Below are 13,219 nucleotides of genomic sequence, written 5' to 3'. Positions count from 1 at the left end.
AGGGAGTCCAACCCGATAGTACCAAAGTGTACATAATACAGTGGCCAGTGAGTGTAGGTTATAGGGGAACTGTTGCTATCCTAAATTTATTAAAACTACTTATAGATTGTGATTTTGGATATTAATTTATGTGGGTAACTGTCCAAATCTTTACTCTGCCCCTTAGTACCATATATGTGGCCTTAACATGTTGTAGTAGCAGCAAATGGAGAAGATACTGCAGAGTCTCTAGCTAATTTAAAATTACAGCTCAACACTGATCATGAAGTACAAGTGCTTCATAAATAATAAAGCAGATGACGTGTTCCTTCGGTAGCTACTTCTTGATATTGACAAGTAAAGCTCAGCATTCGACAAAGCAAAATATGATTCATGCTTCATCGTAACTTAATTGTTTTCAACAATGAAAGTGTTCTTTGTTCTGCATTGTTACATAGCAAATTTAGAATAAGAAAACCACGGTCTTTTCCAATTCTCAAATTTGTCAATCCAGAAGAAGTTGAAATGTTAATCATCATTATACTAGAAAATGAACATAATGTTTCATATTCATGTATATTTAATATATTTATTATAGCTATAAAGGGCCGGACTGGTGATGAGGAGGGGACCCTGGCACTTTATTGTCCCTTCAATGATGACAAGCTGTCTCGCAAAGCAACCCTAAATCATGTACTTCCCAATCATGGTACTGTTTTCATGACAGTATGTAGTGCCTTTTTTACACCATGTGTAATCTTCTTCTTTCCAAACAATTCAACCATAGTTTCATCAATCCACAAAACATTTTTCCAATTGCGTTGTTAACCAGTTCCAATGATTCCTTCAAGCCGTTACTTTGGCTTTTTTACCTTATTGAGCATTCTGTAACCCTTTCCAGCTTTATGCAAATCAACAATCATTGATTGTAGGTCTTCTGAGATTCCTTTTTGTGGGGTATAGTTTGAGTGGGGTTTTTTTGGTCAAAGTAGCTCTAAAACACACCTCCAATCCCAATTCATTGACTCTAATTGATCCAAGAACCCAAGTGATTAGCGAGGGGTTTGTGTACTTTTTCTAACCTACGCAGTGAATGTTTTAATAATGAATTATATGGACAAGAAAAAAACAATAATCTGTGTGTTATTAGGTAAAACAGATTGCATTTGTTCATTATTGCAATTTAGATGAAGATAATCTAATATTTTAAGACAAATTTATGCATAAATGCCGGTAGTTTTAAAGGGTTCCCTTACTTTTCCCTGCTACTGTATTTACTGTTTTGTAGGGGAGTATTTCGCACCTGGGGCAGATCCTGCATGTGGCACCCCCACAGCCACCAAAAAATTAATGTTGGCAAGAATACTTATTTCACAAATTTGTGTCAATTGGGAAAACTGGAAATCTGAAAAAACAAATTATTACCTTATAAATAAATTAAGTAAGTTTAAATAAATGACGTGAACAGATATGGCACAGCATAACTCCCATCACAATATACTGAGCCAGACATTGATGGTGGTACACCGTAACTTCCATTAACATATAATGAGGGGCACCCAGGGCAGACCACCTCCTTTAACCCCCTTTAGGTACTCTACTGCTGATGGGCAGTGTATATGTGCGTGTATGGGATGGCGTGTGTAAGGGCAGTGTATATGTGTGTGCATATGGGCAGGCGTGGGTAAGGTATCATATATGTATCAAGACTGGCCATCTGAATAAGAGATGTGGGACGATTAAGGAACAGATCTCCCATCCACTTCGCATCTGCCAGTCAGCTCTACACCTCAAATGACATCCGATCCAGCGCGGCCCTGATGAGCAGAGACGCAGAGCAGTGACAGACCCAGAGGCCAGGGACAGGGAGGAAAGTAGATTAACACTCAAAATTATGAATCGGGGCATGCTGGGGGAGGGTATGAAGGGGAAATAATGCTGGGTATAGAGGGGGATGATTTGGATGCATTATGAGGTGATAATGATAGGGGTGGAAATGAAGGTGGGGAAGAACCTCTAGCAGGTCCTAATGATGATGTCATGGGACATAGTGATATTAAGATGGTCCCAATGATGATGTCATGAGACACAGTGATATTAAGAACTGCGTTTTCATATGCATCTTATTTGTGACTAATTTGTTCATCAAATATACTCTGTAAATGCATGGTTTGTCCCAATTCTGAACACAAATAAAACCTGTTCTCACATGTGCCGTTTGCACAATAATGGCACCATGAAATATGGGGCTGGTATTTCCAGGGCTGATTGTTATTCCCAGTCCGACCATGTGGACACTCATTCTGTTTTTGCAATAAAACGTTTCACCAAGCTTAAAATAAAATCCATGTCTTAAGAATAAATAAAACCTCTGTCTGCTCAGAGTACATGAAAATTACATTTGCTGCCCATTTACGAAACAGACTCAGTTTAGCTAAATACATTGGGGAGATTTATGTATTTTGTGTCGGTATGTGCACTCTGGAATGAAGAGAAAATCATAAAAACAGCTGAAAGTATTTATTTTCTTCATTTTATTTAGATTTCCCTTTCCCTATCTGTATGTATTACTAATGCTAAGTTTTATAGATAGTAAACATATTTAGCCTCTGAACAAATGAGTGTATGGTAATACATTTTTATTGGACATACTATTTAGATGCAAACTCCTTTTATCAAGTCCAAAGCAATACTGAAAGGAAAAAAAATTAAAGAAACTTATGGCAATGCATGGGCCAGGAAATATAGACTGATTCAGTAAGGTACACAGAATCCAAACTGGCCATAAATTATTTAGGCTAGGTGAAAATAATGTGTGGGTGCGAGCAAGTAATGGCATAGTTAAAGGCGAACGTTTTTTCTTTTGTTGGTGGTGGTGGATGTGTAGTCATAGTCAGTACGGTACCCCATTGTACAGTCCTATGAAATATAATGGTGCTATGTAAAACAATACATAATAATAATAATAATAATAATAATAGTGTTGCGGCCTGAAAAAGTGAACCTTTTGAACCTAAAATCCAATGTGTTCCATTGCTCGCAGCTTGACCTTGTACCAAATGGCTGGTGACATCATGCAGTCTTCTGAGCTCCAAGAGGCTTCCAGGTTGCAATGAACAGACTGAAGAGGAACATGGGTTGCTGAGTATTCATATTAAACAGAAAGATAAAAAAGTAAAAGGAAGTATCTGTAATGACTTTATAGTATTACATATCTCTACTTGCTTTATCAAAAAAATGTTTTAGCAAGGCAGTGGGAGTTGCCCTTTAAAGATGACATTTGCGTCAATGTGGGGTCAGAGTGCCATCCTCCCTATCGACCGCGCAATTCCTGGCACGGAGCTCACTCTGCTAAAACGCTTCCGATATGCCCAACTTACCCGATATGCGTCATCTATCCCGGGCAGACACCACATCTCTAGAGCGTTGACACCCTTTGAAACGCTCGCTGGCCGCGACTCGTTGCTTAGGGGTGGGGTCTCTTCGCTCTACCGTCTGTTGATGGCAGCAGACCTCTCCTCACCGCCGAGGTTTGCTGGCTCCTGGGAGGCCGCCCTGGGTGAGACTCTGACTGAACCACAGTGGGATGGGGTTTGCGCATTGGCACATAAATGCTCAATAGCAACCAGCATGCAGGAGACAGCCTACAAACTGTTGGCGATGTGGTATAGGACCCCTGTGACTCTTGCTAGGTTCTTTCCCGGCAGCGATCCCTCCTGCTGGAGATGCGACGCGGAACCCGGTACTTACCTACATCTTTGGTGGGGCTGCAGCAGTCTCCAACCATTCTGGCAAGGCGTATTTCGAGGCTCAGGGGAAGTGGTGGGTCAGTTGATTCTGCTCTCCCCGTGCCTTGCTTTTCTTCTGCATGGTGGGCCCTCACGGACCCTGGTTAAAACTACAGTGCTGCGTCATCTTCTCAATGGGGCCCGTAGCTTAATTCCATTATTCTGGAAACGCACAGAGGCCCCCTTCCCTGCGCCTTTGGGTATCCCGCGTAGAGGAGATACGAGTCATGGAGGAGCTCATTCATATGTCTAACGATAAAATGGACAAGTACACAGGTGTATGGGCGAGCTGGCTGTCTTACCTGTCGTCCGCCTCGCTGCGGGCTCTTCTCACACAACCCTGAATGCATCCGATTGCGCTTGGATCGTTCCCACCTACCTTCTTGACTTCATTGTCTATCCCCCATAACCTCACCTGATGTGTTTACCCTTGCCCTCCCCTCCCCCCCCCTTTTATTATTATTATTATTATTTTTTGTTTGTTTTTTTTTGTTTTTTTTTTGCAACGTAATCCGCTGGATCTAGTCCTTTCACCTCATGAATCGCAGTGCTCCACGGCATGTTATACCCTCACTTTATCATTGCGCCTGTGACTGATGGTTGGGCTCGTTTTGTATCACATTGTACCTGTATGTACTGCACCACTCTGTATTAACTTGGACGCTGGCGCTCCATGCAGATTCGCGGCCCGCGACATTTTCATGTTACGACACTACCTGTTCCTATTGGTTATGTATCATCGTGGTTGACTGTAGTGTATCGAATTGTAATGTTGTAACGCCAGGCAGACCATGGTGCACTGCAGAACGTTATATCCTCCTGTAATGATCACAACAATGACCTATGTTCGTGTCCACCATCGGTCACACAATGGCTGTATGTATCATGCCGTACTGTATCATGCTGGATCATCAACTCTGATGTTGCTCTCCCTCTTAACCCTTTTCTTCCTGTACCCTTCTTCGTTTGACATGTTAAAACAATAAAATTGATTTACCTAAAGATGACATTTGCGAAGGTAGCTGCACATGTCTGTGAGTTTTTTGTATATAGATGAGTGGAGTCACTATCATTGCCATCATCGCTACCATCATGTCAAGTGGGTATACACTTTTTGTATTGAAATCCATTTTAACTTTAATGATGAAATTAATTAAATAAGTCTCTGATTTTCTACCACTCTTGTGTTCATATAATAAATATGTCATCTATGTAGTTGGCAAGAAATGTGAGAAGGCAAGTTGGCACGAGGGTTCTCGTTGAGCTAGCATCTCCATTTCTGTATCTCACAAAATTCAAAATTGAAAGAAGACAGTAGCACAAAAAGATGCAAGAGAAGAAACGGAGCTGTGCAGCAAGGAGACAGGGACACTGAAGTGGTTGGTGGAGAAGGTAGGGAAACATTTAGAGAGAGTGCAAGAGTGAATGAGAATGTAAGATAACGTGAATGAGAGTGTGAGTAAGAGTGTGAAAGAGCATGAATGAGTGACAACAAATTTTATTTAGAAATGTAAAACACCCTCTGATTTTCTGTCCAGAAATGAATGGACCAAAAACTAAACCAAAAAATTGAATTGTTTTGTTTAGTGGTAGATACGTGGAACAGCCTCCTAAAGGAACTGATAGAGACTAGAACAGTGAGGGCGGAGGAAAAATAAGACAGATTTCATTTTCTAACTTCAGTAACTAAGAATGCCTGCACCAATTTGCATTCAATGAAATGTATAGAAGTCCATGTTCTTATTATTTGAACCTTTGGCCAGCTACTATGCAATGAAATTCAAATTAATCACTTATGATCCATTATGATGTTAAAAAAGCAATACAAACATAAGGTCCAACCATGTAATCGGTGCTGATACATTAACCCTGCGACCTGTGGCTATGTCAAGTTCTTTTTTTCCCTCTCTTTAATGTGATTCTGTTAGATGAAAATTGTGAGGAAAAAAAAGCAGAAACTGCATCTCTGGTTACAGAGCTATTATTTTAAAGCTGCTGTTCCAGACATAACATCAATTGCATGAATCAATTAGTATGTTATTTAATGTTAGGTAAATACGGTATGTCCATTTTATTTGCATTATTATGAATAATGCTTCTAATGATGCAGTTTTAAAAGTGTTAAAATAGAGTTTATTCACTATAGGCAGTAGCATTTGCCGACAAGTTTTGTTTCAGCTCATAGACTTTACTATACATTACAATGGTCCAACCCCAATGATCTTCTGCTTTAGGAACAGGTCCTGTAAAATGCATTGAAAAATATGTGATTTCTTCAGTCTTTTTACCAGTGGCGTAACCGCCCGTGCCAGTCCGGTCCAAGTTGAAAGGGCCCTTTATGAACAATTGTGCACCAGTACGAGGAGACAGGAACAAGTGGTCGCAGGGGTTGCCGCGGGCCCCTAGAAGCACCGGCCTTGTCGAAGTTGCGACCACTGCGACTACTTGTTGCTGTCTCCTTGTACTGGTTCACAATTGTTCATAAATGGCCCTTTCGACCTGGACAGGACTGGCACGGGTAGACAGAAACCTGTATGTTAGTATGTATGTGAGCCTGAATGTGCATACATAAAGTGCATGTGAGCATGAATGTGCATGCATAAATGCATATGAGCATAAATGCCTATGTATAAGTGTGCGTGAGCATGGATAACTATGCATAAGTGTGTGAACATGGATATGTAAGTGTTTGTGTGTGAACATGGATGTGTAAGTGGTGTGAGATGGAATGTGTGTTAGCATGAGTTGTGTGTGAGGGAGTGTGTGTCAGAATGAATGTGTACATGTGTGTTAGTGAGTATGATTTAGTGTGTGTTAGCATGTGCAATTTGTGTAAGTGTGTTTACATTTGCCATAGTATATGTTGGGGGGGCAAAAATGGCACTGATAAGCTGCTTGGAAGCAAAGGCACTCACAAGCTGCTTAGGGTTAAGGTGGCACTCACAAGCTGCTTGGTGAAGTTGGGGGGGGAGGGAAATTTTGCACTAGGGCCCTGTTTTTTCTAGTTATGCGCCTCCTCTTTACATATTGAATTATGCATTATACAGGGCCAACTCTTGCTTGAAAAACTTGCTACTTTTGGTCCTTTATAATTTATAATGAAGTGGGAGAGTTAAGACCACAACTGTCCTGGAAATAATCCTGCTAGATTCCCCTTAAATGCTGTTCTGGACAGTGCTGTGGTCACACAATAACAGTAGTGTCCTGGGTATAAGAATGCAAAGGTGCTGATTATTCATGTTAAAAAAAAAATAAAATAAAAATATATGTATATACTGTTATTTTTAATGGAATGTCAAGTCATTGAAGATAATTCTATTCCTTCAATATTTAGCCTAAAGTTACCCATGAGGATAAGGACATTTAGTGATGAAAGTTGTTTCAGCAGAAATTACATGGAGTAAAAACGATAGCACAGAGACTATTTCTGGAATGTATCATCTTCCAACACGTTGGGGTCTATTAGAGCAGAAACGGACGTTGGAGACAGAAACACCCAAAAAACAAGTAGAACTGTACTTAAGCATTGATAATGTGAGTATAATGTAAGACTAGGATCAAAACATTTCACATGAAAAAACAGCAAAACAAGAAATCAATACAGGCCCCACAAAAACCATTTAAAATCTGAAGAATAAAAATTGGGGATTCCGTCACACTACACGGCCATATGTTTCTTAACCCTCCACTATGTGAAAGTACCCCAATTTTGGTGAGTCCTATCTAGTTTCACAATACTATATTGCTTACCAAAAAGAGGGCTTTTAATTGCAGGAGAGTCCCACTGATTCAGCTCCATGGTAAGGAATATAGCCATGGAAACCTAATGCTTGTGGTGGTAATAGCGGTGACAGCAGAGTTGTGGTGCATAAAAGGGGTTTATTGTAACATAAAAAATATTTTGTTTGAATGGTAGATCACTGAGGAATGGGCAAGTGAGTTTTTATCCTCAATAGTAAATCTGAGGCATATCTCCATTAATATAAGTTTCTGCTCTATTGTAATAAATCCCATGGTCTGTAATGGAAATATTGAAGCACAGACCACAATACATAATTACAGCTGGTGAAGATGAATCACTCCTACACATATACAGTCTTTCATTGTATAAGATCCTACGCTATTAACTGTTTATCTGTGTATGTGATTTCATTTGATTTGGGTTCACTTATGCACAGCGGGAAAATAGGTTAAAAGCAAAGAGAACATACTTACAGTGTCAAATTTACGGATATTTTTGTGGCATTAGAGACATTTTGAAGCGACGATAATTGACAGACTTCAGCGTGTGGCTGTTGTCAGGAGGTAGTGTGGTGTGTAATGTAATTTACAATACTTGAAGTGAAAAGAACATTGTGACATATCAGTAATTGCTCCCGCTTCCATCAGAACTAGCTGTGCATCCACACTCTCTTTCCTTAAAGCAACTGTCATGAAACACGTGTCTAAACACTATGCAGAAAAATGGGTAAAAAGAAATTAATAGAGCAGCTGCTATGAATACTCGAAAACCCCAAAAGGGATTAAACTCCAAAATGCAAATAAAATGTATTAACTTTTTCTATTTATACTTAGCACAGGCCCAAATACAGTTACTTTTATGATGAACTATTTGTGCAGGCGCTGTTCTTAAATATTGGCTCTTTCTGAACCTTGCTTAACCTCAACATATAAATATCTGTGGAACCATATATCAATTACTAATAAAGAACTGTGGTGTGTCATTATCCTTTTAGTTTGAGAGACTGTAGAACAGAAATGTGTGATAAAAAAAGAAATAAATCTGAAGGTAATTTAACTTTACTTATCATAGAAAATGAAGATGCTCGGAAGGCTTGTTTTTTTAATGTTTTGGATAGTCTCATATACGGATACTTTTATGCAATTACTACTTACGGTTTATAGGTAATGGAGATGGAAATTGTAACCTTCTACATAATGGAATCACTTGGCAGCTTTTACAGAGATAATTAAGTTAAATTACTTACCGGTTTTACAGTTTTGTTATTGCAGAAGAAAGCATAGTCACAATAATGATGATTTTTTTTCCCATAGGAGAAATAGATCTACAAATCTTTCTAAGCACTGTTTTTAAAGTTTTTTTTTCTTTTTCAGGACCCTTAAGTAACATTTTGTTTTTCACCTTTGTGTCCTTATTCCTCTAAATACCAACTTATTTTTACACAGATATGCCTAAAATCCAATGTTTCCAACAAATATTGAAAGAGATATCATATAGCATAATAGTTATAGTATCCAGTATGCATTGGGGTCCAAGGTTGGCTTGAAGGTTCCAACATTTCCATGGGGTTTTTTGCCTATCTTTTCCTGGAAAGTATTTTTTAAGTATGAGGATGGCATATATTGTTATCTCTAGGTATACCTGGAAAGGATTTCCAGTAGATCTCAGTGTGCGCTCAGCTCTGGAATCAAAATTAGATAAAATTAACCACAGCAGAGATGGCAGCAAGTTTCAAATGTATTGGCAATTTTCCAATGGGAAAACTGACTTTTGGAAGGGGTCCTTATTGGACCATCCAGAAGTTACCATGTAATGTGAACTAAAATGAATCTTTCAGTTGCTTTTTCAGTGCTCTGGTTCATTACCCACATTAATTACATTTATTTAAATCAAGTAAAAAGTTAATCACTAGAGAAAATAATTTCAAGAAGGCAATTCCGTCCTTCCTTCTACTTCCTTGTTGCAATTAGCCTGAAAGGGCACCTACCAGAACAGCCTGAGCAGACCAAATGTCTTGTGTTTTTTATTTGCCAAAGAAAAGTTGGCATCTTTGAATACAGTTCAATTCTGCTAAAAGCAAAGATTAATTCACTGCAATACCACTGCAAGCTTTTCTCTCAGTCCTTCAGAGTTATCTTGGCTTTAAGGACGAAGGAATGGTCACAATGGGCAAAAGTATATACCGTATTTGCTCGATTATAAGACGACCCTGATTATAAGACGACCCCCCAAAATCTGAATATTAACTTAGGAAAAAAGAAAAAGCCTGAATATAAGACGACCCCAAAGGAAAAAAGTTTTACCAGTAAATGTTAATTCATGTAAACTATTTTTTTTAATAAAAGCTATGATTGAGAAAAATATTTTTTTTGTTTTTATTTCTTGTATTTTCCAGCCTGTCCCCCAGTTACGCACATCTGCCCCCAGGCTTGCCACACCAATATGGCACTGTGGCCCATGATATGCCTTTTAACCCTCTATATGCCACTGTGCCCCATGGTATGCCTTTTGACCCCCTATGTGCCACTCTGCCTCCAGAAATGCCTTATACCCCTATATCCCATTCTGGCATTTAGGGGGTTAAAATGCATATTATGGGGCAGAGTGGCATATAGGGAGGTATAAGGCATTTCAGGAGGCAGAGTGGCATTAAGGGAGTTAGAAGGCATTGTATAGAGCACTCTGCCTCCAGAAATGCCTTATACCCCTATATGCCACTCTGGCATTTAGGGGGTTAAAAGGCATATTATGGGGCAGAGTGGCATATAGGGAGGTATAAGGCATTTCAGGAGGCAGAGTGCTCTATTAAATGCCCCCTTAACGCCACTCCAGAAATGCCCTATGCCCCCATTTAACTAACACACACACACACACTCTCTCCCCCCCCTCCCCTCCCCTCTCCTCTCTCCTCTCTCCCCTCTCAGCCCTCTCTTACCGGTGCTTCCAGCCGGGGCAGCGGGTTGACGTCGCCTTCTGCTGCAGCCGGAAGGAGGTGGAGTTGGCAGCGGGGGTTTGTATGCGTCCGTCGCGTATACTTTCCCCGGCTGTCAGAGATCAGAGATCTCTGACAGTCGGGGAAGGTCTACGCGACGGACGCAGACAACCCCCGCTGCTAGCCACACCTCCTTCCGGCTGCAGCGGACGTTGTCTACGCGGATCGCGTAGACGTCAACCCGCTGCCCCGGCAATACAGCAGGAAGCACCGGTAAGTGTGTGTATGATGGGGGGGGGGGGTGAGACAGGAGGATCCAGGTCCCCTGCAGCGGTGCGGGGGATCTGGATCTTAGTCTCCTAATCAGACTCTATTTGAGGTCTGATTAGAAGACGACCCCGATTAGAAGACGAGGGGTATTTTTCAGAGCATTTGCTCTGAAAAAAACCTCGTCTTATAATCGAGCAAATACGGTATATAGGTATGTTACATGTCATGTAATGTGATAAAAGTCAAGGGAACTTGTTGGGCAAGGGTCTCAAAGCTGTCCTACTTATAGTTAATGAAAGACACATTTTAAAGACAACATGCCCAATGCATAGTATTGCGTCTCAACCATACCACATTGACTTAAAACTATGTAAAACACAAAAGGGAACATAGAAAATTACTCATTACACTGGATGCCTAGGACAAAGATTTTATTTGGTTTCACAGTTGTGATAAAAGATGTTAGCTAGATCTCTAGTACTAGGCCTCAGCAGGTATGGGCCAACATTCTTATTTAATTAAAAGTATATCAATAAAAAAGCTATAATTCCCTTTAAATGTTGTTCTTATTTTACAATATTTTTCACATTTTACAGCCCAGGCTTTCTGTGTGCTAGGGGCAGGGTCCGAAGCCGCCGCCGCGGGGTCCGAAGCCGCCCCCTCTGCACCTAAATTAAAACATGTTTTCATTTATGTCCCGGGCAGGGGCGCCGAGCAGTCGCTTGTGAAGTTTTCAGCAACCGCTCGGCGCCCCTCACTCTCCGTGACTCCATCGCGGTGCCGCGTTTTATGCTGAGTGCCATAATATTCCGGCGCTCAGCTGTGAAGCGCGCACCACGGGAAGGCGGACGCCTCCCGCTCCCGCCGCAGGACTCAACAAGGTAAGTAAGGGGAAGGGGCAGAGGGGGGGGTCAGTAAGAAGGGGGGGGTCAGTGACAAGGGGTAGAGGTGGTAGATAGTGATACAGGGGGATAGATAGTGAGAAAGGGGAGTTTTGTTACAAGTTTTTATTCCTTTCTTTTTTGGGGATGGGGGGGCGCGAGAGGAGTAGTCCGCACAGGGCGCCAGAACACCTAAGGCCGGCTCTGGCTAGGGGCACCTTCTGGCCCGGGAGGCAAGTAAAGCCAAGTGGCCCCATCAGACCCTTGCCCTCAACATACGCACTGGCACACATATGTACACGTACACATATGCTTATACATATTTATATTAACATACAATTACCCATACACTTACTCATACACTCATGCTATCACACCACTTACACATACATATCTATGCTAGCACCAGGGCCGGCCCTACAATGGAGCCGACTGGGGCAATTGCCCCAGGCGGCACTTCAGAAGGGGCGGCACTTTGCCGCCCCAAGCAGTTTTTTTTTTTGTTTTTTTTGAAGCGGAGGAGAGAGAGAGGGGCACCGAGTGGTTTTCGCTTACCCGCTCAGCGCCCCTCTCTCTCTCCTCTGCGGCGAGTTTCCCTGTTCGGTCTCTGTGCCGGCTTGTAATGCAGAGCGCCGGAAGTGACGTGAATTTCCGGCGCTCAGCATTACAAGCCGGCACCGTGGCAGCACAGGGAGACTCGCCGCAGGACTGTTTAAGGGTAAGTACCGGTGGGGGGCGGGTAGATAATGCCGCCCCCCCTCGGCGGGGGGCGGCATTTTAAACTTCGCCCCAGGCGGCGTTAAGTCTTCGGCCGGCCCTGGCTAGCACACATACACTTTCACACATACAAATCCATGCTAATACACAAACATGTACACATCAATGCTAAAACACAATCGCTGACACATGTAAATTCATGCTAACGCTTACAGAACACAAACACATCCATGCCAATACACCAACACTTACAGCTTCATTCTCACTCATACAGATTGATGGTTACAAACACTTACACATCCATGTTAACACACAGACTTATACATACACAGATTTATACACACATGTAGTCTGTATGTACATACATTTGTGAAAAAATTGGTCGTTCTGAAGAGCTCAGTGAATTCAAGCATGGCACTGTGATAGGATGCCGCCTTTGCAATTAGTTAGTTTGTGAAATTTCATCCCTGCTACATATTCCACGACCAACTCTAAGTGGTGCTCTGCTGATTCCATAGCTGAAGAGTTCCAAACTTCTACTAGCATTAATATCAGCACAAAAACTATGCGACTGGAGCTTTAAGTAATGGGTTTCCATGGTCAAACACCTTCATGCAAGCCTCACATGACCAAGTACAATGCCAAGTGCCGAATCAAGTTGTGTAAAGAACGCCGCCACTAGACTCTGGAGCAGTGGAAACGTGTTCTGTGGAGAGATAGATCACACATTCTCTGTATGGCAGGTTAAAGGGCGAGTCTGGGTTTGGCAGATGCCAGGAGAACATTACCTGCCTGACCGCATTGTGCCAACTGTATAGTTTGGTGGAGGAGGGATAATGGTATGCGAGTCGAGCCCCTTACTTCCAGAGAAAGGAAATCTTAATGCTTCAGCATTCCAAGACATTTTGGA

This window comes from Sceloporus occidentalis, unplaced genomic scaffold, assembly GCF_023333645.1.
Source record: "Sceloporus occidentalis isolate IW3139 unplaced genomic scaffold, rSceOcc1.0.p SCAF_11, whole genome shotgun sequence".
NCBI lineage: Eukaryota > Metazoa > Chordata > Lepidosauria > Squamata > Phrynosomatidae > Sceloporus > Sceloporus occidentalis.
This window is presented reverse-complemented; position numbering follows the sequence as displayed.